This window comes from Anabrus simplex, chromosome 2, assembly GCF_040414725.1.
Source record: "Anabrus simplex isolate iqAnaSimp1 chromosome 2, ASM4041472v1, whole genome shotgun sequence".
NCBI classification, from domain to species: Eukaryota; Metazoa; Arthropoda; class Insecta; order Orthoptera; family Tettigoniidae; genus Anabrus; species Anabrus simplex.
This window is the reverse complement of record NC_090266.1, coordinates 1,202,632,346-1,202,646,605: the sequence shown is the minus strand read 5'-3', so window position 1 is coordinate 1,202,646,605 and position 14,260 is coordinate 1,202,632,346. Positions and strand designations below refer to the sequence as shown.

Below are 14,260 nucleotides of genomic sequence, written 5' to 3'. Positions count from 1 at the left end.
GCCAGCGGAATTAACCAATGAAGGTTAAAATCCCGGACCCAGCTGATAATTGGACATGGGACCCCTTGGACCAAAGGCCAGCGTGGCATGGAGCCAGATGTTCAGATGAAAATAACACGGATATTGTAGTACTGTAGGAGGCTTCACTACTCCAAAACAAATATGACTGTTAAAAGAAAAATTAGCACTAGACACACTACATTATGTTCAACAGAATACTTCTGATTTATAAATGTGAGGTTCTTCAGTCTGTCCAAACTAATTAAATATAGCATCAATTTGGGAAATACCTGAGAAGCAAAATATATATTAGGAGATTATACCTGAAAAAATACCATTAATTAAAATCAGAATGACATATTTCATTCTGGAAAGACCAAATTCTAACAAATCATATTTTTAATTTTTTTATGAATGACAGAAAGTTATTAAAAATGTAAAACACTTATGATTAAATTCTGTTTATACCATTCTAATACTTGAAAGTTAGAACATCAACAAAACATCAATCAAAAAACCAATCTACATACCAAGAGAAACAACAATAGCACAGGACAAAATCCCAAGAATTAACCATAAACTCAATCCTCAAGAAAGCACAACTTAAGTACTGAAAGCAAAAAAATCACCTTAAAGGAAAACAATGTTACATGTTGCCAATGAGAAAAGAGCAAAATTATAAGATAAAATCAGGTCTCATTTGGCAATTACAAGACACTGAATAGAGACCAACATGAAATTAATTACAGTAGAAATACAGCGATATTTAGGTTGGAACAATTGAATCGCTAATTGCAGAAACCACCTAAGTGCACTTTTTCAAACTATTGGGAAAATAAGAAAAACTGTGTGGCAGGAGTTTTTTTTAATGAAACTTTAATGTGCTAGAAAAGTGTAGTAAACATGAAATATTTTTAAAAAATTATGAAATGCTATTAATTTTTTTTTAACATTGCACTTCGGTTGTATCTGAAATAAACAACATTTCCTGTTTATTTCTGTAGCAATTATTTAAAAAGCAGCTAACTGAATATTCTATGCTAGTTTTAAGATGAAAGGTTAAGTAAATAACACCGTTCTATTCATCAAAATATAATACCCATCAGCTAATGAACCACAAAATACAAATTACAACAATAAAAGTCTTTCTGGCTTTATTCAGCCTCTGGCATATCCTCGGCACGTTCTCTCACATTTTTTGGCCAATGAATGATGCTGTCATAAAAGTCTTCATAACCAACGGTCTAGTCCATTAATTTGTTCAAGTCTTCAACTTTCTTTCTGTTGATAGGAACCTAAAACCAAAAATTGCATTAAAAATTGCATTGTGCAGAACCCAGTAAAAGTTCATAAAGTTATTACAGGCTACAATAATGAATAAGAAAATAGGGCAGTGGGTAAGCTACTACAACCAGCATAGTGAAAGAATTATTGTCGTCAAGATAGACACCAAACCAATGCCCACCACAATAGCGCAGGTCTATATGCCTACTAGTTCAGCGGACGATGAAGAAATCGAAAGAATATATGAGGAGATAGAAGATTTAATACAATATGTAAAAGGTGACGAGAATCTAATTGTGATGGGAGACTGAAATGCAGTGGTAGGCCAAGGAAGAGAAGGTAGTACAGTAGGAGAATTTGGATTGGGACAAAGGAACGAAAGAGGAAGTCAGCGGGTTGAATTCTGCACTGATCATAATTTAGTCCTTGCCAATACTTGGTTCAAACACCACAAACGACAGCTGTATACGTGGACGAGACCTGGAGACACTGGAAGGTATAAAATAGACTTCATTATGATTAGGCAGAGATTCAGAAACCAGGTGTTGGATTGCAAAACTTTCCCAGGAGCAGACGTGGACTCTGACCACAACTTGTTGGTCATGAAATGCCATCTGAAGTTGAAGAAATTGAAGAAAGGAAAGAATGCAAAAAGATGGGATCTAGACAAGTTGAAAGAAAAGAGTGTGAGGGATTGTTTCAAGGAACATGTTGCAAAAGGACTAAATGAAAAGGTGGAAGGAAACATTATAGAGGAAGAGTGGAGAGTCATGAAAAATGAAGTCAGTAGGGCTGCTGAAGAAATGTTAGGAAGGAAGAAAAGATCAACTAAGAATCAGTGGATAACTCAGGAGATACTAGACCTGATTGATGAACGACGAAAATACAAGAATGCTAGAAATGAAGAGGGCAGAAAAGAATACAGGCGATTAAAGAATGAAGTGGATAGAAAATGCAAGGTAGCTAAGGAAGAATGGCTGAAGGAGAAGTGCAAGGATGTTGAAGGCTGTATGGTCCTAGGAAAGGTTGATGCTGCATACAGGAAAATCAAGGAAACCTTTGGAGAAAGGAAATCTAGGTGTATGAATATTAAGAGCTCAGATGGAAAGCCACTTCTAGGGAAAGAAGACAAAGCAGAAAGATGGCAGGAGCATATCCAACAGTTGTATCAAGGTAAAGATGTAGATAATTTGGTTCTGGAACATGAAGAGGCTGTTGATGCTGATGAAATGGGAGACCCAATTTTGAGGTCAGAGTTTGACAGAGCTGTGAGTGACCTAAATAGGAACAAGGCACCTGGAATTGATGGCATTCCCTCTGAATTACTAACTGCCTTAGGAGAAACCAGCACGGCAAGGTTATTTCATTTAGCGTGCAAGATGTATGAGACAGGAGAAGTCCCATCTGATTTTCGTCAGATGTTGTTATACCTATTCCCAAGAAAGCTGGTGCTGACAGGTGTGAAAACTACCGCACCATTAGTTTAGTATCTCATGCCTGCAAAATTTTAACACGTATTATTTACAGAAGAATGGAAAAACAAGTTGATGCTGAGCTGGGAGAAGATCAATTTGGCTTCAGAAGAAATGTAGGAACATGTGAAGCAATCCTGACTTTACGTCTGATCTTAGAGGATCGAATCAAGAAGGACAAGCCCACGTACATGGCATTCGTAGATCTAGAAAAGGCATTTGATAATGTTGATTGGACCAAGCTATTTATGATTCTCAAGATGATAGGGATCAGATACCGAGAACGAAGAATTATCTACAATCTTTATAAAAATCAGTCTGCAGTGATAAGAATCGAGGGCTTTGAAAAAGAAGCAGCAATCCAGAAAGGAGTGAGGCAAGGCTGCAGTTTGTCCCCTCTCCTTTTCAATGTTTACATAGAACAGGCAGTAAAGGAAATCAAAGAGGAATTTGGAAAGGGAATCACAGTCCAATGAAAGGAAATCAAAACCTTGAGATTTGCCGATGATATTGTTATTTTATCTGAGACTGCAGAAGATCTCGAGAAGTTGCTGAATGGTATGGATGAAGTCTTGGGTAAGGAGTACAAAATGAAAATAAATAAGTCCAAAACAAAAGTAATGGAGTGCAGTCGAACGAAGGCAGGTGATGTAGGAAATATTAGATTAGGAAATGAAGTCTTAAAGGAAGTAGATGAATATTGTTACTTGGGTAGTAAAATAACTAACGATGGCAGAAGTAAGGAGGACATAAAATGCAGACTAGCACAAGCCAGGAAGAATTTTCTTAAGAAAAGAAATTTGCTCACTTCAAACATTGATATCGGAATTAGAAAGATGTTTTTGAAGACTTTCGTGTGGAGCGTGGCATTGTATGGAAGTGAAACATGGACGATAACTAGCTCAGAAAGAAAGAGAATAGAAGCTTTTGAAATGTGGTGTTACAGAAGAATGCTGAAGGTGAGATGGATAGATTGAATCACGAATGAAGAGATACTGAATCGAATTGGTGAGAGGAGACCGATTTGGGTAAGTTTGACGAGAAGAAGAGATAGAATGATGGGACACATCTTAAGACACCCAGGACTTGTCCAGTTGGTTTTTGAGGGAAGTGTAAGTGGTAAGAACGGTACGGGTAGACCAAGGTATGAATATGACAAGCAGATTAGAGCAGATGTACGATGCAATAGTTACGTAGAAATGAAAAGTTTAGCACAGGGTAGGGTGGCATGCAGAGCTGCATCAAACCAGTCTATGGACTGATGACTCAAACACAGGCTACAAAATGTTGTCTTTACTTGCTCAATAATTTTATATCCCTTTAATAATATTATTGTAATCAACTTACATTTCCCAAAGGATAAGCCTTCTTGGAAGGTAGTTCAGGTGGGCTGTCAGTTTTCAGTAGCGCGAAAGTAGATGAAAATCCTCCAATAAACGCCTTTGCCACAACTTGTCTTGGAGTATACATAGAGTACAGAAACTGTTTGTAACTAGAAACCTCTAATTGCTCCTTACGTTCTCTTGGTACTTCCCTGCCTGATGATTCATTCAAGTTTTGTTATTTTCTTGTATGATGTAGGCCACCAATGTTTAAAACTTGCAATATCGTCCGAGGTAAGCGGTAAAACGTCCTTTAAGATGAGTTCAGCATGCTCATCTGGAGTATAAATTCTGTCCACGTTCCTCAAGAGCCATTTAATACTCCCAAAATCCTTGTCACAAGGTGAAAAAGAGTGCCCATGGAGAGGAAAGTTATGCGTAATCGTCTAAAACCGACCTCTGTCACAGATATTCAATAAGAAATGCACAACTGTGTGATTCATATTTTGGCCTGTTGGCCCATCACAAAACATTATGAGGTGCTTGACATTAGATGGAATTTCAGTGTCAAAATAATGTAGCAGCATAGAACAGGCTTCATCTGGACCTTTGTTCACTTCTCCCTCACGGTACAAATACAGTTTCGAACGATTAGTTTCTAAGTCAAGTATTGAAGAAAACATTTAACCAGAGCTGCCTCATATAAAACACCTCTTGTACAGACGTGCACATTAATGGTGTCCCGACATAAACAATCAACACTGCCCCACTCCAGTACTGAAAAAAAGGGGAGAGAGTGAATTGGTAGTGTTGAAGGCCAATCCAGTACAAAACATGGGGGAAGAGAGTGAAGGGGTAGTGTCGAAGGCACAATGACTCACCTTCTCCCTTAACGCATTGCTGCATGGACTGCATGCAGACAGCCCGCTACAAGACTTTGTTGTGATCGAAATGGGCACAGTGACGAATGTATTGAAGTACAGCATTATGTTACCTACTCGTCCGGCCCCGCGGTGTACGGGGCAACGCGTCCGGCCACCCCGAGTTCGATTCCCGGCCGGGTCAGGGGATTTTAATTGTAAATGATTAATATCCCTGGCCTGGGGACTGCGTGTTTGTGTTGTCCTTAACGTTCCTCACATTCAACACTCAACACTTCCGCAATTCCAATTACATGCAGGTTCATATATTGTGCAAGTAGGGGCAAAAGAACTCTATAGGTCGACGCCCCGAACAAATAGCATTTTAACATAAACAATTTAAAAAGTAACCTACTCTGAATTATTACAGTATTAAGAGGTAAAGGAGGTTTTTCACCGAAAAGTATTTTATACTGCAGTAGTTAGGAATATTTTGTAGCTGCGTTATATTGGGTTTGCCAATCCTTTTTCACCTCGTTCTTGCCATATATCTATCCATTTCCAAACTGTCTTAAGACTGCATGGTATTGCTTCTGCTGTTGCTTGGGGGACCATGTGAGCCTCCCACATGCCAATAATACGGCCTCGATTTACCTGCGATAGGATAAGAGCCATCTTATTACAATGTTACAGTATAACGCCGGAATACACACACTGTGTATTCAGCACTCCCTGTTCACTCCCTTCCCCTCCTTTTCAGTACTGGAGTGGCCTTCAACACTATCCCTTTACTCTCTCCCCTCCTTTTCAGTACTGGAGTGGGGCAGTGTTGATTGTTTATGTCGGGACACCATTAATGTGCGTGCGTGTACAGGTATGAGGCAAAGGTAGGTTTTGCATAAAGTCAAATGCCAAAGCCACAATGTCAAGTGACAAGAGTCAAAAAAACAGGTTATCCTAACAGGGCCACCAGCCGTCATGAATGGAGGAATGAATTTACCGCATAAAGAACCTAAGCGACGGTGCTTGGGTTTTTTCTGAAATAAACACATTATTTACACAACTACCTAACAGCATTGTTTATATGGAACATAGGTTGTTTCTGCATAAAACAATGTATTTATCTCCAAATAGTAACATCCCGTCAAAAACTCCATTTTGATTAAAGTGTCACTTAAGTGGTTTCTGAAATAAATGATTCAATTTGTAACTGTTACTTCAGCGGCTGCAACAAACACAGTAAAGGCAGGAAAGCAAGTGCAATTACACGGTACCTAAGACACTACACACACAAGAAAACAGCTGATGAACTCCGCGGAACTCCGCCGATAACAACACTGGTAAAAATCAGTAGGGGCAACTTGATCATAATAAACCAGGAACGTGGAAAGGAGCTGGGAACCTACCAAGGGCATGGAGATGGCTTAGGTTGCAGTTTCTGAAAAACCAACTGTGATCCTTGATTTCCACAATATTATTTACAAAATCGTCAGTACAAATTAACTTCCGGTACAAATTCAGCTGTACACCAAATCAAGATACACATTACACATTATGCATGTTCTTTGACCAACTACAGCATAGGTGTTCTTAGACAAGATCTTTGCCTTAAGCTCAAAGAGTTAACCAAGTGCATCTCAGTACAAATCAAATTCGACAAATACAATTTGAAGGTAAGAGGAAGCACAAAATATTTTAGAGTGAAATCAAAACTTTTCACATCTGAACAAGTAGTGGTGATTAGGGCAAACTCCTGTGATACACCAAACAAAAACTAAATGGAACTTAAAACCGGACAGAAAGAAACAGCGCATACCCCACGGCAGGCCATGCTGGTACCGGGGAGACGATCACGACGTCAAGAACTTCGGGAGGCTCGGCAGGTCAAGACCAAGATGGCACAGAGACATAAGGCCTCAGACTTCAGATCTCCCATGAAATGCTGCCTAGCGCCTTTTAAAGGGAACCCTGGCCTTGGAGTAGCCAATCAGAACACAGGAGCTTGCCCGGATTGACCAATCACAACACTTACTTCGTTCGCGATGTTTACATAATTTTGTCGAATACGCACGATCGCGAATCTTCCATTTCCAGAACAGTCAGAACATACTTTCTAGAATACGTAACTAACAAAGACCAATACACCCTGTTCAAAATTCAAGTTACAACTTTCTGAATAGTTCCAGTAAATATAGAAATGAAATCTAGTTGTTACAAATACCATATGTTACCAAAATATTTACACTGTACAGGTTGGGTAGTTATATGGAATACAAATAAAATATTTTATCACCACACTTCAGATCATACAGTAAGTACTACATAACAAGGTTTACAAATAAAATATTCAATAAACACTTTCCACTTCCAATATATTCCACACCTGTGACATCTTCCTCCCCCCGAAAGTCGAGCCATGCTCGACCCTAAACATAATTTACTGGGGAGAAAGGCGATCAGTTTAGAAAACGTTCTCACTATAGTATAGATACTAAAAATACATGACCCTACCAATCATGATTTTCTTGAAGTTGACTTTCTAACAATAAACCAAAACAAACTGTCACTATACCAAAGGTCCTTTTAGTAGCCTGGAGTTTACAGTTTACCTATAATTTTCAAAATAATAAAGGTGTTCATGATCCACCTATTCAATAAATATCACATAAATGTCCACATGGATAGACACACTACACTTTAAAATGCCTTTTGAACCTTTTACAATTGCTTTGACTATTTCTACTCTGTCCACCAAAGGCTGTACACTCATTCCTTCTGCCTATTGTTCTTAATCACGAACCTTCTCGCTTTCTAGTCAGACAGCGTTCAAGGCCTCCTTTTAGGCAAGATTACGGACTAAATATCTTGCACCACTTTTCACACCAGTCACAGCACAGCTAGGCCACAGATTCAGGCTGATGATGTGGCTGCCGACATGGCTGTTTGCTGCCAGCCTCCATTCAATTTCAGTCCAAACCAGGTAGCTAGGTAAGTTGCAGTCCAGTGGAATCTCGCACCAAATAAGCAGATGGGTGAGACACTGTCCAGTCAGACTGCCTCCATTAGGACGTTCGTCACAGGATTGTGGTGCCAGATGGTAGCGCCCGAGGCACACAGTGTGCCTCCCAACTTGGCACTTAAGGTTGCCGTCAGAAGAAGCTGATCACTGTAGCCACCGTAACATAAACAAACCACAGCAGACAGGGGAATACTTGAGGCAAAATTATGCTGCTGGGCTCAAAGATCTTGCGTAGAGTCACCCAATGGGTGGCTTAATGAGTATGCAGTAGGGGTTCCCCCTCGCACACCAGGGATATTAGGGCACCTAGCCCCGGGGTAAGCACTATCTATAATTCATTCATTTGACAAGTTTACGGTGGGGGTGAAAGGAAACTACAGGAGTTTACCCTAAACCTGAAAGTAAGGGGAATAAATTCCAAGCAGTGACCCTAAACTAAAACTTACCTAACTTACGCTACTAAATCCATTAGACTAGAGGATACCTAAAGTTTTTACCTACACAATTACTTACAACTAACTTACAACAAAACTTATTATTACCTTATAATAAACTCTTATAAATACCTTACAATAAACTTATCATTATCTTATAACTGAACTCTTACAAATAGCTTACAACTAAATCTACATGGTCACCAACAATGGTATTTACCCCCTCTCTACCTGACTTAAGGTACCTTGACCTGGGAGAGGTGGACTCTGCTGATCCTTTTCCTTTCGGGATCGTTCACCAATAATGTCACCGGGGTAAGGAACTTTAAGATGGTGCAGGGACCTTGAAATCTGGGGGCCAACTTACCGATAACATGGTCCGCAGCACTACTGACAGGGTGCTTTTTAATAAACACCTGGTCACCCACAGACAGATCGTACGGTCTTCGCCCGTGGTTGTAATTACGCTGGACCTTAGCGCAATAAACCTTCAAGTTTTTTCGTGCACGGTGCCAATTAGCTCGGATCTTTTCTGGGCTGGCATTATCGGGTAGAAGATCATTAATTGACCACAGATTAGATAGAGGAGAATTTGGAGTAAAAGCCAACATTAACGAAGCAGGGGTTTGCTTGTGGCTTTCATAGACAGCAGCGTTAAATGCAAACGACAACCAATTTAGTGAGGAATCCCACTTGGAGTGGTCTGAGGAGTGATAAGCAATGAAGGCAGATCGCAGGTTACGAATCACTCTCTCAGCATAATTTGGCTTCGGGTAATACGAGGTAGTGGTTACATGAGCAATGGATAGATCAGAACAGAAATTCTGGAACTGGACAGAAGTAAAGGCTCTTGCGTTATCACTCACCAAAAATTGACAGGGTCCAAACGAAGTGAATATCTTTTTCAAGCACAAGAGGGTGGTGTTGGCGTTAGCCATACGAGTGGGGAACAGCCATGTAAAACGTGAAAAGGCGTCAACACACACAAGTGTGAAACGATGACCATTCCGAGATCTCGAGAAAGGACCGATATAGTCTATGAACAGTCTCTCCATTGGGTGAGAAACTTGCTCGGAAGACAAGAGACCTAGACGAGTATTCGGGGCAGGTTTACTGATGTTAGAAGTCTTACTAGACTTGACAAGGGTACAGTTCACACTATCCATGGATTTCCAAATGAAGTGGTTACGAATTTTCTCTCTCGTTTTGAACACACCCAGATGACCACCCACTGGGGATTCATGAAAATATTTGAAGAGAGCCAGGACCAGGTTAGTTGGGACTAAAATTTTGGGGTCTCTGCGACCGCGAGCAGGACAACACAAGACACCATTCTTAAGGATGTAGGCGTTAACATGCTCACTGGATTTAATCCTATCGATAATAGCTTTTAACTTAGCATCATTCTCTTGATGTTTAGTTATATCCTTCAAAAGGAAGGGAGAGTCAGTGAGAACTACATTGACAAACGCTGATACTTGTTCGGGAGAGGGGTCTGCAGGCTCTGATTGAGGGTCAGAGCTGCCTGGGTAGAACATCCTACTGAGGCCATCAGCCACAATGTTTTCCGTGCCACGAATGTAGCGGGCTTCAAATTGGAAGGCTGAGATGCGCACTGTCCAATGTGCTAGATGACCGGTCCTTCGCGGCTTGGCCAGTACCCAACTCAACGCCTGATTATCAGTTTCCAGATCGTAAGGAAGATGTTCCAGGTACATTCTGAAGTGTTCTAAAGAGAAGACAACAGCTAATGCTTCCAACTCATAAATAGAATAATTTCGCTCAGCAGGATTCAGGGTACGCGAAGCATAAGAAATAGGACGACGCCCTTCTTGAAATTCCTGAAGAAGAACACCGGATATGCCTGAGGAAGAGATGTCAGTCTGAAGGATGAAGCATTTAGAAAAGTCTGGCATAGCCAGTACAGGAGCGTTACATAAGGCGGATTTCAAGTCCATGAAGGCTTCGCGCTGGGCATCTCCCCACACGAATTTGGCATCCTTTCTTCTCAAGGCATTTAATGGGGCTGCCCATTCAGCAAAATTGGGAATGAATTTTCGAAAAAAATTAACCATGCCAATGAATCTGGCTACAGCCTTGACGACCTTTGGAGCGGGAAAATTCTGGATGGTGGGAGTACGAGACTGATCAATTGAGACACCCCTCCCCGACACAATATGGCCTAAGAAGGACATCTGGGGCTGTGCGAAGGAAGCCTCGGTGGCCTTGAGGGTTAGACCTGCTTTACGCAGTCTTTCAAGCACTTCGTTGAGATGGAGAAAGTGTTCCTCAAAGGTTTCACTAAAGATCACCAAATCTCAAGGTAATTATAAATGAACTTGAACGTAATGTCAGATAAAACATAATCCAGTAACCGAGTAAGGACAGCCGCTCCAGTCACCAAACCAAATGGAACACACTCAAATTCATATAGGTTCCAATCGGTTTCAAATGCTGTGAGATGCTTGGATTCCTTGGCAAGAGGTATCTGGTAATAGGCCTGATTTAAATCGAAGGTGGTAAATTTTTTTGCATTAGCGAACCAAGAAAAACAAGAGTGCAAATCAGGAAGGGGGACAGATTGGAGGACCACCTTATGGTTCAACATCCGATAGTCCACTACAGCACGATAACCACCTTGTGGTTTAGGGACCAGAAACATGGGAAAAGAATAGGCTGACTTGGACGGGCGTATCACTCTGTCAACGAGCATTTGATCAATAATAGCCTTAAGGGTTTTCATTTTGGAAGGTGACAACTGATACAGAGGAGAGCGAACAGGTATGTTATCCGTAACTTCAATTTTGTATTCTAAGACATTGGTGACACCTAACCTGTCAGTAAAGACATCAGGGAACTTATCGCAGAGTTTCTTAAGTTGATTGGCCTGCTCTACGGGTAAATGATTAAAACCAAAAGCTTTGGGTTCGTCAGAATCTTCAGGAACAGCGTTAACGTGACAAGGCAGAATAGGGGAGTGATCACACAGCTGAAAGATTCTCGCACAAACTTTAAAATGGAATCTGTTAAACTGCAGATCCAAAATCATGCCTGTTTTAACAATAAAATTGGCACCCAATATGAATTGGCAGGATAAATCTTCAGCCACTAGTACTGGCATTTTCCAGGTGAAATCACGGACTCTAATCTTGACCTCTAGTGACCCTACAATGTTCAATGAATTGGAATTAGCAGTATGGCAGGTTAAGGACACGGGTTCTAATGTAGGTAACTTGCAAACAGGGTCCAGAGCCAGAGGTGTTACGTGGGCACTGCCTAGAGAAGTGCCTAGTTAGACACACAGTTACGGCACGAAGTATTGGTGGCAGCGCCTCTACCCATGGCAGGTTTTGCATTGCTTAATGCCCCGGCCTGGGGACAATCCCGCTTGAGATGAGCCGTGGAGCCACAACTGAAACATGAACAAGAATTTCGCGAGTTGGAAGCAGGAGACGGGGTGGTTTTAGAATCCTGCGGAGAGGGCATGCTCATAGGAGGTGGGGCTAATGTGAGGCGTATCTGGTCGGCATATCGAATGCCTTCAGCAGACACTGTAACGGCTTCCAATGGGCGAAAGTTGCTGGTCGGGGTGAAAGAGCCAGATATGATCTGTAGTTCGGGGCGAGACCTTCAATTATGTTGGCAACCATCTGGGCCTCTGAATAGTGGAGCCGGAAAATCTTAGCCTGGAGCTTAATATCTTGAACAGATTCAGATAATGATCAGTTGAGATGTTGTACTCTGAAATAGTGCTTCTGCACTAATGCAGACAAGGCACAAGCAGGAATGTGCATGAAATTGTTCTACAGACCATCTTTCGGAAACGGCCCTGACAATATGCTCAAAAAGAGCTCCTGATACATGCGGGTATAGAATTTGAAATACGTGGTCATTACTGAGCTTATACACTGTTGCCTGATCCTTGAACTCTGTTAGGAACCGAAGGAAGGAAATAATCTCATCAACAATTTAGAGACTCCCTTAAACACAGTGGTCAATGGGTGAGGCAGATTAGAGAAAATCTGGGGAAAAACAGGTGTACGGGAAAGATTAGAATGGTCCAGAGGGGTTACTGAGGCATCGTACCTTTGATTCGAGTGCCCTTGTGAAAAGGACGGAGTACAGGTGAGGTTAGGACTAACGTTAGCCTGCAACCTCATTTGTGAAAGGTTCTCACAAATCTGAGAGACCATCGGGGCATTAACCTGTTGTATAGGGGTTATGCAACCTAAAATAGCACTTGATACCGGTGGCGCTAAGACAGGGGGGTGGTTTTGCACCATAGCATCAGAAGAGGGCAGACACTGAGCCACAACAGAATTACCAGATACTACAGGAAAATTTGTACAAGTACCGACATGCAAAGGAGAGAGATCATTTGAATGACTTACAGGTGTCCTAGTTCCACATAACGAAACAGAAGATCCCAGGGCAGCATTATTCACCTCAGACTCCTGAATAACACCAACACTAGGTGTCAGATTGCACACTTGAGCAGCAACAGATGCATCACCAGAGTTAACACTTTCACACATTTCAGATGGGATGGACATTTGAACTTCAGAAATTGTGTTATTCAACTTATTGCCTTCAAGCAAACCACTGATTCTGTCAAGAATTCTCAAAAACTGTACTAGTAAGGCTTGACAGTCCTGCTGCTCAACTTCCGGCATTTTGAGAGACAACAAATTCTTAATTCTGTCGAGGTACTGTAATAAATGCCCCTTAACCCGCGCTAATTGGCCATGCGAGGGCTCAGAAGCACAAAAGGACACAAGAATGGCATTAAATTCAGCTAACTTATCTCTAAGCACGGCCAAAGACTCACGCAACTCATCCATAGGTAACTCGGGTATGGTTATAGGTAAGTTAAGAGACTGTTTCAATAGGCTAGTGTCATCTCTGACATTGCCTGTTGAATTAATTTTTTGGATACGAAGTTCGTAAATGAGTTCTGCTTTTCTCAAATGGAAAGGTTTCAGAACAGCACGAGCCATCCTGATGGGTAGAAACAAGATTTCAAGCGATACACGAATCACAACTTTTACGGTGTTTTAGGTTAGGTATGATCACGGTTCATTTTTCTTCGTCTGCAACCACGCTCTGCTACTAATGTGTACCGTTACTTCAGCGGCTACAACACAGTAAAGGGAGGAAAGCAAGTGCAATTACACGGTACCTAAGACACTACACACATTAGAAAACAGCTGATGAACTACACGGAACTCCACCGATAACAACACTAGTAAAAATCAGTAGGGGCAACTTGATCATAATAAACCAGGAATGTGGAAAGGAGCTGGGAACCTACCAAGGGCATGGAGATTAATTTTTTAGACAATACTGTAAAATATACTACAATAATTTTATCATATGGTCGTATTTCTCATGTCAAATTTCTTAACTACTGTATCATAGAATTTTTTAAATTTTTATATCACAACATATCTCATCTATATTTTTCATAAACAATAATGTAATCTTCTTTTAAAAAATTGTTTGTTTTAAGATTAACTAATGTGCTGATGATGCCCAATAAGAAGGGCGAAACATGTCCACAACTTTTCAACCTTTTATGATTATTTAACCACAAAACGTGGTACTGTAGGTATTGAATAGGTGAACAATAAATGTATACTTTGTAAATTGAATGTTATAAATGGTATGTTCTGAGCTGTCAGAGGAGAGATGGCATGGGAGGACATCAGTAGACGAATAAGTTTGAGTGGTGTCTTTAAAAGTAGGAAAGATCACAATATGAAGATAAAGTTGGAATTCAAGAGGACAAATTGGGGCAAATATTCGTTTATAGGAAGGGGAGTTAGGGATTGGAATAACTTAGCAAGGGAAATGTTCAATAATTTTCGAA

The 14,260-nt window shown here is 40.9% G+C and overlaps 1 protein-coding gene across 1 annotated transcript in view; it reads right to left on the bottom strand.

Moving 5' to 3' along the window:
* Oseg2 (intraflagellar transport protein Oseg2) overlaps positions 1 to 14,260 on the bottom strand; it is an 892,258-nt gene that overhangs the window by 295,147 nt on the left and 582,851 nt on the right. The window lies entirely within an intron of this gene.